This window comes from Mustela lutreola, chromosome 1 (genome assembly GCF_030435805.1).
Source record: "Mustela lutreola isolate mMusLut2 chromosome 1, mMusLut2.pri, whole genome shotgun sequence".
NCBI lineage: Eukaryota > Metazoa > Chordata > Mammalia > Carnivora > Mustelidae > Mustela > Mustela lutreola.
This window is the reverse complement of record NC_081290.1, coordinates 142,476,814-142,492,232: the sequence shown is the minus strand read 5'-3', so window position 1 is coordinate 142,492,232 and position 15,419 is coordinate 142,476,814. Positions and strand designations below refer to the sequence as shown.

Here is a 15,419-nt window from a genome sequence, read left to right as displayed (position 1 = left end):
TGAAATTCCACAATCTAGAATCATGCCTCCACATGAATTGTGGCTCTGCTTCTTAGCTGCGTTTTGGGACACATACAATGTGGCTAGTTAGGAAAACAACTCTGCAATTTGAAGACTGAAGGCATATAAAGTGCTTAAAACTCTATCTCCCAAGTGTTCAATAAATATTAGCAATTACTGAATTTTATAAATATAAGAATTTATAATGTAAGAAATGAGCTTCATTTAAATAATTTATCAATTACATACCTAGAAATAAAAATTTTTCAAGCTTGCATTAACTGTTTGTCAAAAACATACACGAAAAAAATTATAAGACCTAAATATTTCTACCATAAACTTAAATAAGAGATTATAAAATAAGATTTTAATTACTCAGTGCATCTAAAATAATGTGAAATGTTAGTATAATTTAATTTGAGTACAACTGTATTATAACAAAAAATCAAGAATTTATATTAGTGTCACCTAAAAATCTAGTTATCCTTCAGCAAGATACACATTTACACCAGTTTTTTGGCAAATCAAATTTATGTTTTCTGATATGAAATCAGGAAGTGATTACTTACTTTTCTAAAAATTACAATTTTGCTAGGATCAATAGTAGTATGTATAAATGGTTTCCCAAAAAAATTACCAAGAAATCTGCACCAAAATTTGCATTAACACAAAAGACTAAACTTAGTCACCATTTAAGAAATATACACACTTCATGAAAATGAAAACTATGTTTGTAACATATGAATAGCTATGTATTTGCATGGGCCTTATCCAAGTGCAGGGACACTTCAAAACCCAAGACCATAAAATCTAAACAGAACTAAGCAAAGTAAATCAGTGTCAAAACAAGAATCCTCCAGGTTTTAACATCAAAGTATATATGTTGAATTACAAAAAGGCACGTTCTCTAGGCTGAGAAACTGCCAAATCGTACCCCATCTAAGAGGAGTAACCGTAAAAAGGTATCTCTTTTTGTCTTACACCAAGTCACAGGTCTGGATTTCAACTATCACTAACAATCCTTTGGCCAGGGACAACCTGCAGAGCTTTACTTAAAATCCCCAAATAAAGAGGGCAGCTGCTGTGGACTAAATGTTTGTGTCCCCTCAAAATTCTTATGTTGAAGCCCAATCCCCAATGTAATGGTATCTGAAAGTGAAGCCTTTGGAAGGTAAGTAGGGCTGGAGTAAATAATGAAGGTAGAGTCCTCATGATGGGATAAATGCCCTTAGAAGAGAAAAACCTCTTTCTCCACCAAGTGGCAGCGTAGAAGAGGGCTACTACATTCTCTATGGAACTTTCAATTTTAAAAGGTGCTTTACCTACATTATCTCATCTGATACTCACACAGTGCTATAGGTCACTCAAACAGGTTTATTATCACTAATTACAAATAAGGAGATTGAGTTTGAGAGTGATAAAGTGATTAGGACAAGGTCATGTCTAAAACTGGTACTCTCAGATCACAGCCAGTTGAGCGTCCAGCTTCAGGTCATGATCTCAGGATCCTGAGGTAGTCCCACATCGGGCTCCACCAGTGTGCAATCAGATTGGGACTCTCTCTGCCCCTGCCTCCTGCATAGGGGCACTCACACTCTCTCCCTCCAAGATAAATCTTTAAAAAAAGAAAAAAAAAGTTCTTTATCTACTGTATAATTTTTTTTAATAAAATGCACTAATATCAACTATTTGAAGTTCTGTTAACTGGTTGACACAAAAATATTCTATTAAGCAACAGTCCCTAATAATTTTGTGTAGCAATTTCGTATGCCATAATAAGCAAACTGTAGGCATGTGGGAATATTCTCCCCAGGACACTCATCCAGATGATGGCTCTTCTTATTCTCATTTTGTTGCTGGATTCTCAAAGAATGGCTGATGGGTAAGAATTTGAGACTAGTTACCACCTCAACACTCAAAATACTTACTTGAAAAGAAAATAGTATGTAGTCATGCCCATCTCTCCACCAAAAATATTCCTGAAATGTTTTCATTCATGCATGCATTCATTTATTCACTTAACAAATAATTTACTTAGACCCTATTAGGCTATGCTCTTTCCAACCTCTGGAGAAGATATAATGCAAGTCACAAACCTCACTTCCCATACTACTCAATGACATAACTGAAAGGCAGCTTAAACTCTCCTGAACCAAGACAATGTACCAAAGAGAATCATACTAGAGCCTGCCAATAAAACTAGCTAATTATATTCAACCTGTTAAAATCCAGCAAAAGGGAAAAATGAACAACATATAAGAATATTTTTACAACCTAAATAATGTAATAGGATTTGCTATTATATCTAATATTCCAAACTAAACAGGCAATTTCTCCAAAACTGAATCCGGAAGAAAGAGAAAATTAGAAGAAACCAATTACCAGCAGTAACTGAATCAGTAATCAAAAAACCCCCAACAAACAAAAGTCGAGGATGAGATGTGTTCACAGGTGACCAAACATTTAAAGAACAGATTATAACCTAGTCTTCTCAAACTAGTCCAAAAAAAAAAAAAAAAAAAAAAATAGAAGAGGAAGGAAAACTTCTAAATTCATTCTATCAGGGGCGCCTGGGTGGCTCAGTGGGTTAATCCTCTGCCTTCGGCTCAGGTCGTGATCCCGGGGTGCTGGGGTCGAGCCCCGCATCGGGCTCTCTGCTCGGCGGGGAGCCTGCTTCCTCCTCTCTCTCTGCCTGCCTCTGCCTACTTGTGATCTCTCTCTCTGTCCAATAAATAAATTTAAAAAAAAAAAAAATAAAAAAAAAAAAATAAATTCATTCTATCAGGCCAGTACTACCCTGATACCAAAATCAAAAAAAGACACTACAAACACAGAGAACTACAGGTCAACATAGATGTAAAAACCCTCAACAAAATACTAGCAAACTGAATCCAACAATACATTAAAATAAAAATAATTCACCAGAGCCAAGTGGAATTTATTCCCAGAATACAAGGGTGATTCAATATTCACAAATCAATCAACATGATACATCATACTCACAAGATAAAGGATAAAAACTATACGATCATTTCAACAAACACAGGAAAGCATTTGACAAAGTACAACATCCACTCATGATAAAAAACTTCAACAAAGTTGGTGTAGAGGGAACATACCTCAACATACTAACGGCCATATATGAAAAACCCACAACCAACATCATACTCAATAGGTAAAAACTGAGCGCTTTTCCCATCGGGTCAGGAACAAGACAAGGATGTCCACACTAACTGCCCTTTTTTTTTTTTTTAAGATTTATTTATCTGAGAGAGAGTGGGAGAGCAAAGAGAGAGAGAGAGAAATCACAAGGGTGCCAAGAAGGGAGAAGCAGATTCCTGCTGAGCAGACGCTCTGATGTGGGTCTCCATCCCAGGACTGTGAGATCATGACCTAAGCCAAAGGCAGACGCTTAACGACCGAGCCACCCAGGCAACCCCCTCTCACTGATTTTATTCAACATAGTACAGGATGTCCTACCCGCAGCAGACAGCAAAAAGAAATAAAAGGCATCCAAATTAGTAAGGAAAAAGTAAAACTTCCACTATTTGCAGATGACATAATAATATATATAGAAAACCCTAAAGATTCCACCAAAAAATTACCAGAGCTGACTAACAAACTCAGTAAGGTCGCAGGATACAAAATCAATGTACAGAAATCTACTGCACTTCTATATACTAATAATGAAGCAGCAGAAAGAGAAACTAAGAAAGCATCCCATTTACAATTTGCACCAAAAGAAATAAAATACGTAGGAATAAATTTAACTAAGAAGGTGAAAGACCTGTACTCCAAGAACTATAAAACACTGATAATGGGGCGCCTGGGTGGCTCAGCAGGATGAGCATCCACCTCTTGATTTCTGCTCAGGTCATGATCTTGGGGTCCTGGGATAGAGCCCTGCATCGGGCTTTGTGCTCAGTGGGGAATCAGCTTGAGGATTCTCTACTTCTCCCTCTGCCACGCCCCCTGCTCACATACTTACATGCACATGTACTCTGTTTCTGTCTAAAAATGATTTTAAAAACTATAAAACACTAATAAAAGAAATTAAAGATGACACAAAGAAATGAAAAGATATTCCATGCTCATGGAATGGAGGAACAAATGTTGTTAAAATGTCCATACTACCCAAATCAATTTACAGATTTAATGCAATCCCTATCAAAATACCAACAGCATTTTTCACGAAGCTAGAACTAACATAAATTTTGTATGGAACCACAAAAGACCCTGAACAGCCAAAACAATCAGAAAGTATCAAAGCTGAAAGTATCACAATTCCAGATTTCGAGTTATATTACAAAGTTGTAGTAATTGGGGCACCTGGGTGGCTCAGTCATTAAGCGTCTGCCTTCAGCTCAGGTCATGACCCCAGGGTCCTGGAAGGGAGCCCCATATCCGGATCCCTGCTGAGGGAAGCCTGCTTCTCCCTCTCCCACTCCCCCTGCTTGTGTTCCCTCCCTCATTGTGTCCCTGTCAAATAAGTAAATAAAATCTAAAAAAAAAAAAAAAGCTATAAAAATTAAAATAGTATAGTACTACCACAAAAACAGACACACAGATCAATGGAATATGACAGAAAGCCCAGAAACAAGCCCATGATTGTATGGTCAATTATCTTCATCAAACCAGGCAAGAATATGCGATGGGGAAAAGTCTCTTCAACATGGTGTCAGGAAAACTGAAGAGCAAAAGAATGAAACTGGACCACCTTCCTATACCAAACACAAAAATAAACTCAAAATGGAAAACTTGTTATGGAATAAAATGTGAGGCATGAAACCATAAAAACCCTAGAAGAGTGTACACGCAGTAATTTCTCTGATATCAGCCATGGCAACTTCTTTCTAGGTATGTTCCCTGAGGCAAGGGAAGCAACAGCAAGAATAAACTACCGGGACTATATCAAAATGAAAAACTTTTGCACAGCAAAGAAAACAATCAACAAAACTAAAAAACAACTTGCAAAATGGGAGAAGATATTTGCAAATGTGCTAAATAGTTAGTATCCAAAATACACAAAGAACATAGACAACTCAACACCAAAAAACAAAAACCCAATTAAAAAATGGACATTTCAATATATTATATGTTTATAAAAAATAAAAAAATTTAAAAAACAAAAAATGGACATTTCTCCAAAGACAATACATGGGGGGCCAACAGACACAAAAAGATGCTCCACATCACTCATCATCAGGGAAACAGAAATCAAAACTACAGTAAGACACCATCTCACAACTGTCAGAATGGCTAAAGTCAAAACCACAAGAAGCAAGTATTGGCAAAGACGTGGAGAAAAAAGCACTGTTGGTGGGAACGCAAACTGGTATAGGTGCTGTGGAAAACAGTATGAAGTTCCTCAAAAAATTAAAAACAGAACTACTGTGGGGTGCCTGGCTGGTTCATTCAGAGCATGCAGCTCTGCCCCTCCCCCCCAAAATAAATAAACCATTTTTAAAATGTTAAGATTTAAAAAATTAATAAAAAATGTAAAATAAAAGATATCAAGGGAAACATTTCACTATTTCAAATTTACTTCAAAAGTAATTATAAACGCAATGAGAAATGCAAATGTTTTGTATCATTATTTTCACTAACAGAAAGCAAAACGCAGCTCTAAAAGAAATTCCGAAATCATGTATGAAAAGGTGAACATAAAAAACACCCATTAACATTTCATATTTAGAAATATGATTTTTTACCACCTCTATCAAAATTTGACTCAAACTCTCAGGACTAAAATTTGTTTTATATACTCACAGGCTCCACACAAATCAATTTTACCAATTTTTAGGACAATTTTGGTAAATACATGTGTGTGTACATATATAGTACATGTGTGTAGCTGGCTAGTAGCATGGCAGAAATGAAATTTCTATAAGATTTGGTATGTCGGAGCTAGGAAAAAATTCACAAGTATCTACAGATTGAGAATAATTACAGGTTTTCAAACACATTGTATTTTTGTCTTTTTTTTTCCCTTGAATACTGTCATTGAATAATTTTACAAGCATCTTCTAACTTGTAGAGCTTTCTAAAAATTGTATTTCTCTAATTTTGTCTTTTGTGTATTAGTACAGTGGTGGGGTTTATTTCCTTCAACTATCCTACTGCCTTCCTTTTTTCCCTTCCCTTCTTTCTTCCTCCTTTCTGTGGTTGTAAATACCAGTTAACTCCTTTGTGATCCCAGGCAAGAAAATTTACCTCTCTGATTCTCAATTTTCTTTTATGTAAAATAGGGTTGATTCTATCTCATAGAGTTTGTTATATATTAAAACACCAAGAGGCACTCAATGCTAGTTCTCTTGGTTTTTCCTCCCCACAACCCACCTTTCTGGTGTTTAAAATCTGACCTAGTGCAATCAATAAAAATAAAAAGATCATGAAATATTCCAAATTTACACACTAAAGCATGAGAGAATGCATATGTACCTATCAACCAACCAGCTTCAAACATTAGCAACATTCTTTCACAAGTCATTTTAACTAATAACATATGGCTTCTATACGTTTGTTCTCTTTGACTCTCTACGATTTGTTCTTTAGAATTGAAATACTTTAAGGTTACCAAACTTTAGGAAGTAATTTTCTAGGAACTTAAAGTCTGCTGCCAAAAATTATATGGAATTAAGGAGATAGTATCCATGATACATTCAATGTCATAGTACTATACTCAAGAACAGGATCCAATGTGTGTTGTATCATTCTTTTTTGAGAGCAGTGTCATTTTGCTTGTCTCCTAGAATGCTTGTGGATTTAAAATGGTGTTAGAATCACCATGTACTTATACATGGGGTCTGATTTTATTTTTTTAGAGGTAAAAGTCTAATAATCTGATTTAAGATTAACAGATACAGACTTAGGCTCCATATAATAGGACAGTTTTCAATAAGCAATATTCGCGCCTCAGATAAACCTTCATTGGCTACAATACTGCCACTGTGCAAAGCTTTCACAGTTTTCAATTAGTGAATTTGTTGAATGGACTTTTGTCCTATTTGGTACAGATTCACATGCATACTCCTATAAGGATCTTATCGTCATAACCCTGAAGACATTATCACAATTTCTCTAATATTTGTATTGCTATAATTTTAACTCTTGTCATTATGGGGGGGTGGGTGGGGGATACTCTTAATTGCAAATCATTGTCCATCACAGTCCCAAAAGCCTCAAATCACTGGTAAGTTGTATCTGAAAATGCCAACTCATTAGTATGGATGAGGAAAACCCATCCTCTATAAATGTGAAGACATGAAAACTTGGTATGGAATAAAATTTTAAGAGTATTTTTGTCTGAAGCAACTCAAATTTTGACTTGAATGAGCACATTTTCAGCTAGCTTATCTGCTCTGTGGCCCCACAGGGTATATTATTAGCTGACTGGTACATTCTATTTTTTTTTTCTATAGTTTAGAGGAAGGTGGAAATTTCCACCAAGACTCTTTATCTCTCCCTCTACCTCATTCTCCTTCATTCCCTTGGGCTGCTGCTTCTTTTCCTTGCAATCTGTATTTTGTTCTTTTTGAACTGGAAGTTTCCTTGGCATTCTACCTCAAGTTTAAAAGCCTCTGAAGTATTACTCAGGAAAAATGAAAACATGTCCACACAAAGACCTCTATGCAAATGTTCTAGGGCAGTTTTATTCATTGGCCAACAGAAACCTCTTCGTGACTGAATGAACAAACTGTGGTACATCCATACAATAGAATATGATGCAGCAATAAAAAGAAACAAACTATTAATATATGCAAGAACAAGGAGTAATCTCAAATGCAGTAAATTACATATAAGAAGCTAGTCACAAAAGGATACCTAGTGTATGATTCCATTTCTACTGACATTCAAAAAAAGACAGAATGATAGGGACAGAAATTAGATCACCGGCTGCCAAAGGCTGAGAATGAGGGAGGACTAACTACAAAGGTGTACAAGGGAACTTTTTGAAGGTGATAGCCTACATCCCAATCATGATGATGGCTACAAGACTATATACGTCAAATTGTACAACTAATAGGGATGAATTTTACTCTACAGATATACATAAATAAACATGACTTTTAAAAAAATGATAAAAGTATAATCTCTGCCTTCAAGTTCATGGTCTAGCAGGATAAATATATAAAAACATAATATAAAAGAATGAGGTAAATGCTATAATAGGTTATAACCAAAGTTCTGTGGTGAGACGGAGGAAGAGTGAAGTCTTAGAAGGAGGTAATGGGTGCTTAGAAAACACAGTATATAAATTATGTGTAAAAGTAAAGTGTAAGCATGACTACGGCAAGCAGAGAAGGAAGAAAAGCACCCAAGAAGAGAGAACAGCTGACAGAAAAGCACAGAAGTTATAGAGGCAGGACCTATTAAAAGTGAAAGCTCAATATACAGAGTGGCCCTGACAACAGAGGAAAAAGTCTAGGAAGGGAGCGGCCTCATAAACCACACTATGGAATAGTATGGCAGAGGAAAATGACAGTTTTAAAGGTGTTAACAATAATCCTTTCAAGAGATATTTGGGGTCAGAATTAAGAAGTAGACTATCTGGTGACAGACTGGTTGTGAGAATGAGGAAGAAAGACAAACCAAGATTAAAATGATATCATTGAAATGAAGAATGCAAAAGAAAACAGAGTGTGTGTGTGTGTGTGTGTGTGTGTGTGTGTGTGTGTGTGTGTGTTTTAAGAGTTATCTATCTTAGAGAAAGGAAGAAAGAGGGAGGGAGGGAAAAAAGAACTCACAAGTCCGGGGGTGAGGGGCAGAGAGGGAAGGAATCTCAAGCACACTCCGCATTGAGTGCGGAGCCTGACCCAGGGCTCAATCTTAAAACCATGAGATCATGACCTGCACCAAAAACCAATCAGAGGCTTAACAGACTAAGCCAACTGAGATTTGAATTTCAGTTGGGGGAAAATCATCTGACTTCTGTTTTCCTATCTACTAATTAACTTATGTGTATCCCTTCTCTAACTAAAACAGAGCTTATAATAAATTACATATTTTAACTACTTTATAAAATAACTGTAAGAAATAAAGGCAACCTAGCATAATCTCACCAAAATCTTTAAGATGTCTTAAAGACAGCAGATAGAAAGAATGAAAGAAATGAAAATAGGAGCAGAAAAACTTACTAGCTTTAAATATTGTATGAGCTTCTTAATTTACGTACTAGATTCCAAACTTTACTTGAAAATTATTTGAAATCTACAACACATTTTCTAAAAAAAAATAATGGGATATAAAGCAGAGCTGAACTCTAGAATTACACAAGTTTTATATCAACCTGCTCATCCCACCTCACCACAACCACCAAAGCACTGCAGTTAGGACAACAGGCTACTCTAAAGTTAGACTACTTGGAGTTCAATTTCTACCTCCTCTATTTTGTGTGACTTTGGGCAAGTTAACTGTACAAGTCTTAGACTCCTCACTTTTAAAAAACAGGTGATAGGGGTGCCTGCCTGGCTCATCCAGTAGAGTATGTGACTTCTGATCCAGGATTCTGAGTTCAAGCCCCACGCTGGGTATAAAGATTACTTAAAAATAACGTCTTGAAGAAAAAAAAAAAAATTAAAGATGCTAATATTACTTACTTCAAAGAATTACTACAAGTATTAGGAAAGATAATCAATTTAAAGCACTTAGCACATTCGTTCATCTAACATGTATTTATTGAGCACCAACTATATGCCAGGCCCTAATACTAAGCACTGGCAATAAAGCAGTAAACAAAAAAGAAAGTCACTACTCTCAGGGATCTTATGTTCTTATATAAGAAGAAACATAATAAATAAAATATCTAAAGAAAATAAATGATATAAAAATAAAGTAGGATACAAAAAAAAAACCACACAAAAGTAGGATACAGAAGGTAAAGAGTGACGGAGGGGGGTACTAGTTTGCAGGAGGAAAGTTCCTCTAATGAGACATCTGAAAGAGATTTCTTAAGTAAATGAAGGACAGAGTCATACAGATAAACGGAGAAAGAAATCAGATCCATTTCTGGCAATATAGAAAACTTACAAAATCCAGAAAAATATTCATGATTCAGAATTGCTTAAAATGGTGAATATTCAACAACAAACAAAAAGGTTATTTTTGTTTTGTTCTGTTTTGTTTTTCATAAGTGGTTGAGCTGAAGAGAAAGCAAGAAAAATCCTTAGAGCTAGGAAACAAAGTTTCAGTGAGCACTGAGGCTTGCCCTGAGAGCATCCACCAATCTTTAGTGATTAACGAATTGGATCTAAAGGAGCTGCTTGAGGGAAAAGGATAAAAAGCTAGGAGGCCTAAGTAAGGTAGGAAATCTGAAGACCACCACTCTCTCCGTGGGTGAATAGGCAGAAATGCTCAGCACAGAACATGGTGGAGATATTTGCCTATCTCAACCCAGGCAGAAGAGAAAAAAAGTATCACCTATCACTCCAGTTTGAGGACAGATCAAGTGTCAGATCTAACAAAACTCAAACTTAAAATTTAGTTTTGAAAGATTCTGAGTTAGAAAAGACTAGAGGGGTGCCTGGGTAGCTTAGTCAATAGAGCAGCTGACTCTTGATTTTGGCTCAGGTCATGATATCAGGGTCCTGGGATCAAGCCCCACAACAGGCTCCCCACTCAGCAGGGAATATGCTTGATCTCCCTCTCCCTCCGTCCCTCCCCCTGTTCATGCCCTACTCCTCACCCATCCCCTTCTTTCTCCATCTCTCAAGTGACTAAATAAATCTTTAAAAAAAAAAAAGACAATGACACTAGACCATGAGGGCACGTGGCTGGCTCAGTCGGAGGAGCATGGGACTCTTAATGTCGCAGTTGAGAGTTCAAGTCCCACAGTGAGTATGGAGATTCCATGCTTAAAAATAAAATCTTAAAAAAGAAAAAAAGAGACCAGAGCATGACAGAAGCAAATATCAATTCTGCCAAGAAGCGTACACTTTAAACCCAGATCTTAAACTATCCCCACAAATAAAGTCCATAGAATATAAGCTCAAATTTTTTTAAAATCACAAAATAATGAAGAAACAGCCCCCAACAAATCAGCAAAACAAATCTTACAGAAACAGAACCCCCAAACAACAACCAAAAAAAATATATATATATCAGATATGAAATACTGAAATGTTCAAATAAGATCAAAAATAGGAAGGGGAGGGGGGCAGCACCTGGGTGGCTCAGTTGGTTAAGCATCTGCCCTCAACTCAGGTCACAATCCCAGGTCCCTGGTACTGAGCCCTGCATTGGGCTCCCTTGCTCAGTGTGGAGGCTGCTCTCTCCCCCTCCCCTGCTCATGCTCTCTCTCACTCTCTCTCTCTCAAATAAATAAAATCTTAAAAAAAAAAAAAATAGGATTCAGGAAGAAACTATAAAAAATGATTATGAAAGAATGAAACATTTCAAGATTTGAAATTTATAATTTATATATCATTTATTGATATTTATAATATAATTAGATATTTGAGAGATCTTTCTAGGCAGAGAGAAAAACTAGAGCAGGGGGGCTAGTGCCTCCAGAACTGAATAAGCAAGGAGGCAGAGTGGAAAGAAATGACGACAAAGGGTAATACTCACTAGGTCACACAAGTACTCAATAAATACTAGCTACTATTATCCCATAATTTCTATTGGAAAAATGTGGATTATAATCATTTCTTCTTTCCCACTTCAGTATCAAATACAGCAGCCAGAGACCAGCTCCAGAAAACTCTAACAGAGTTCAGAAGGGAATCAAAAAATAAATGAAGTGGAAACAGTCCTAAGTAGTAGTTCCAGCATCAAGGAAGAAATCTGGGTCTTGGTGAGCAAGACAGAGAAAAATGAAAAAGGAAAACTATCTCTAAGTGATTCAGAAGAGGAGTATCTGGAGGCAACAATGATCAAAAAGAACAAAAGGATCCAGTTGAAACTGCCATGGGCGGGGGCATTTCAAATTTGGATAATAATTAGGAATCAGAACATCCTTTCAAGATTCAAAAATTTCACAAGTGGGGTGCATGAATGGCTCAGGTATTGGGCATCTGCCTTTGATTCAGGTCATGATCCCAGGGTCCTGAGATGGAGCCCTACCTTGCACTCCCTGCTTAGTGGAAAGCCTGGTTCTCCTTCTCTCACTCCCCCTGCCTCTCTGTCAGATCAATAAATAAAATCTTGAAAATATAAAAAAAAAAATTCCACAAGTGAAGTTAACATTTACATTCTATAGCAGTGGAAATTTAGAGTAAATAAACCTCTCAAAGGTATGCCAAATTTTTCCATTTTAACTTTAATGCTCAACTTCTTCTAAATCTTTTCAAGAGACAGCAATAAGCAGCAAAACTAAAATTTAAATTTTTCTTTTCTTTCATATTGGCTGTCTGGCTAAGGCATTAACAAAACCATGAACAAAACCCAAGTAATGCAGGTTAAGAATAATATTCATAAATCACGAATTAGCTATATGATCAATCCCTAATATAGAGAGTTGGTAATTTCATTTTTCTCTGGTCATCAAAGAAAATTGATTGGTGTATATCTTAAACATGTATAAATTATCATGCACCCTCTGACACACAGGAAACTGTGTGATTAAAAAATCAAATAAAGCATGCAGTGTTTTGTTTTTTGTTTTTTGTTTTTTTAAGATTTTATTTATTTATTTGACAGACAGAGATCACAAGTAGGCAGAGAGGCAGGCAGAGAGAGAGAGAGAGAGAGAGAGAGAGGGAAGCAGGCTTCCTGCGGAGCAGGGAGCCCGATGCGGGGCTCGATCCCAGGACCCTGAGATCATGACCTGAGCCAAAGGCAGCAGCCCAAACCACTGAGCAACCCAGGCGCCTCTAAAGCATGCAGTGTTAAATCAATGAAGTTTTAAGGTAATTCATTTTCTCAAAGCTTATCACTCTTATTGTTTCTGATTATCCTAAACTAATTTTTCAATTATTACAGTTCTTGAGAAACTTAGTTAAGTGATCATTTTCTACAATTCTAATACAAGCCTCCAACTTATATTAACAGTCACCTAGTACAACACAGTGTAGAAGATTCAGGCTCAAACAACCTGGGTCTAACCGATCTTACATCTCTAATTTCCCCAATCCTGTTTTCTCATTATAAAACAAGTTTAATAAAGTACTATGTCAAGTAGCTGTTTTGTAAATTAAATGAGATAATCCTTATAAAACACTTACGTTGGCTAAATTTAATCAACACTCAGTCACACACCCTGACTTACAGCCAGATTCAGCTTTATTACAACTGGGTCACAGGACAAAAGATTAATTTCAATCTTCCCTCCTAAAGCCCACTTGAATAATTTGATGGGAACTTTTCATGCACAATGCATTTAACCTACAGAATATAAAATCAGTGTCTAACAATATAAACTAAAAAAATATTTAGACAATATACTATGCTGAATTTAAAACTTGGCTAAACTGAGTCATTGTTTTTAAATGTCTCACTTAAAGTAAATAAAGTAAACAAATGAACAGAACCGTCTCTACTGTTCTGAAACAACACTCCTAAAAAATTAGCTCATGATCCAGGATTACTAACACCTTTGTAAACAACCCCCCTTGGAGATTATAGAACTTAACTAATAAAGAACAGAAGCAGTGTATATGAATAACTAAAGATATAAAAGAACCAAGACAAAAGAAAAAAATAGAAGATTCTATTTTTTTAAAAATACAAATTTGAAGAACTTCTAAAAATACACTCACTAAAAAGAAAAACTCATAATAGGTGAGACAAAAGATTAGATAGAAATGAAGAAACCAGAAGAAAGACACTATCACAAGACAGACTGAAAACATGAAAGATTAAGAGACATGCAGGATAGAATGGAAAAAAACTAACATGTCATGTATTAGGAGTTCCAAAATACAAATAAACTAAATAGGGCACCTGTCGGTTAAGCAGCTGCCTTTGGCTCAGATCATCATCCTGTGGTCCTGGGATCAAACCTAGAATTGGGCTCCCAGCTCAACAGGAGTCTGCTTTTCCTTTTCCCTCTCACCCTCCCTCCTGCTTGTGCTCTCACTCTCTCTCAAATAAATTTTAAAAATCTTCCTTAAAAAAAAAAATAGATAATATGAAGAAAAGCCATTATTTGTGAGAATCTCCCAGAAAAACACAAATTCTCAAATTTAGGAAGCACAATCACCAATAGATAAGTTATGGTGAAACTATTAGAACCCTAAAACCAAAGAAAAAAGTCTTTAAAAACAACCACAAAAACAGATTAGCTGTAAAGTTAAGCAATTAAGACTACAACAGGGACAACTTCAATAAGAGACTAAAATGGAGAACAGAACACAATCTTGAAAATATTAAAATTATTGTCATCTAGAATTCTGCATCCAGCTAAACTATATTCAAGAACAAGGGAAATACGAGGAAATTTCTACCCAAATAATGAGTTTACCACTCAAAGACCCTCACTAAAAGAACTACTGGGCACCTGGGTGTCTCACTCCGTTAAGCATCAAACTCTTGATTTCAGCTCAGGTCATGATCTGAAGGTTGTAAAGATCAAGCCCCACATCAGACTATGTGTTAGGCCTGGAGCCTGCTTAAGATTCTCTCTCCCTCTTCCTCTGCCCCTCTGCCCCTCAAAAAATTTAAAAAAAAAAAACTACAAAGGGACACACTTCAGAAATAGAACCAAGAAACAGAGTGAGATGCAGGACATACATATGAGCCAACCACTCAGTAAACATCAGTAAATCTCAGAACTATGAAGAATATAATCTTCCTGTTCTCTAATATTCAGTGTCTCTGCCTGCAAGAAGTTTCATCCTATGAAACTCAAGCATGGCCATATGATTTCCCTCGATCAATGAAATATGTCATGTCACTTGAGAGCCTTAACTTTCAAGCCTCAAAGTTCAATACTGCACAAAGTTTGATGAAGGTAATGGAAAGATATAAGCCAAGATCCAGATTACTTATCTGTCATATTAAGGTACTTGGCCTTTACCCAGAAAAGAATGAAAAACTCTAGAAAGATTTTGAAAGGAAAAATCAAATGATCAGATTTTAACTTTACATAAAATACTCCAGGAGCTGGGGCAGATATTTACAAGAAAAGACTAGAGAAGCAGGAACCAGCAAGTAAATTAATGCAACTATACAGGAAAAAAAGTGACAAGTACTGAACTAGTGCAGTATACTGAAGATGTAGAAGAGAGAAAGATACACAGAAATATTCAGCATTCCAGATCATATTCTAAACACCAACATTTAAATTAATTACCCAGAATTATCACAGAAGAAACCAAATCACAGCCAAGGTACTGTTAAATATCACTAAAAATCTGAAGTGCAAATTCAGTTTTGGGGTTTTTTTTTTAAGATTTTTTTAAAGTAATCTCTACATTCGGGCGCCTGGGTGGCTCAGTGGGTTAAGCCGCTGCCTTTGGCTCAGGTCATGATCCCAGGGT

At 36.2% G+C, this 15,419-nt stretch overlaps 1 protein-coding gene and 1 non-coding gene across 5 annotated transcripts in view; both read right to left on the bottom strand.

Annotated features, from left to right (window-relative positions):
* Positions 1 to 15,419, bottom strand: part of LRBA (LPS responsive beige-like anchor protein) — a 742,234-nt gene that overhangs the window by 712,939 nt on the left and 13,876 nt on the right. The gene's annotated exons all lie outside the window — the stretch shown is intronic.
* On the bottom strand, positions 6,820 to 6,960 carry LOC131822809 (U4 spliceosomal RNA). The gene has a single exon (XR_009350321.1). It is a non-coding gene; the product is annotated as a U4 spliceosomal RNA (small nuclear RNA).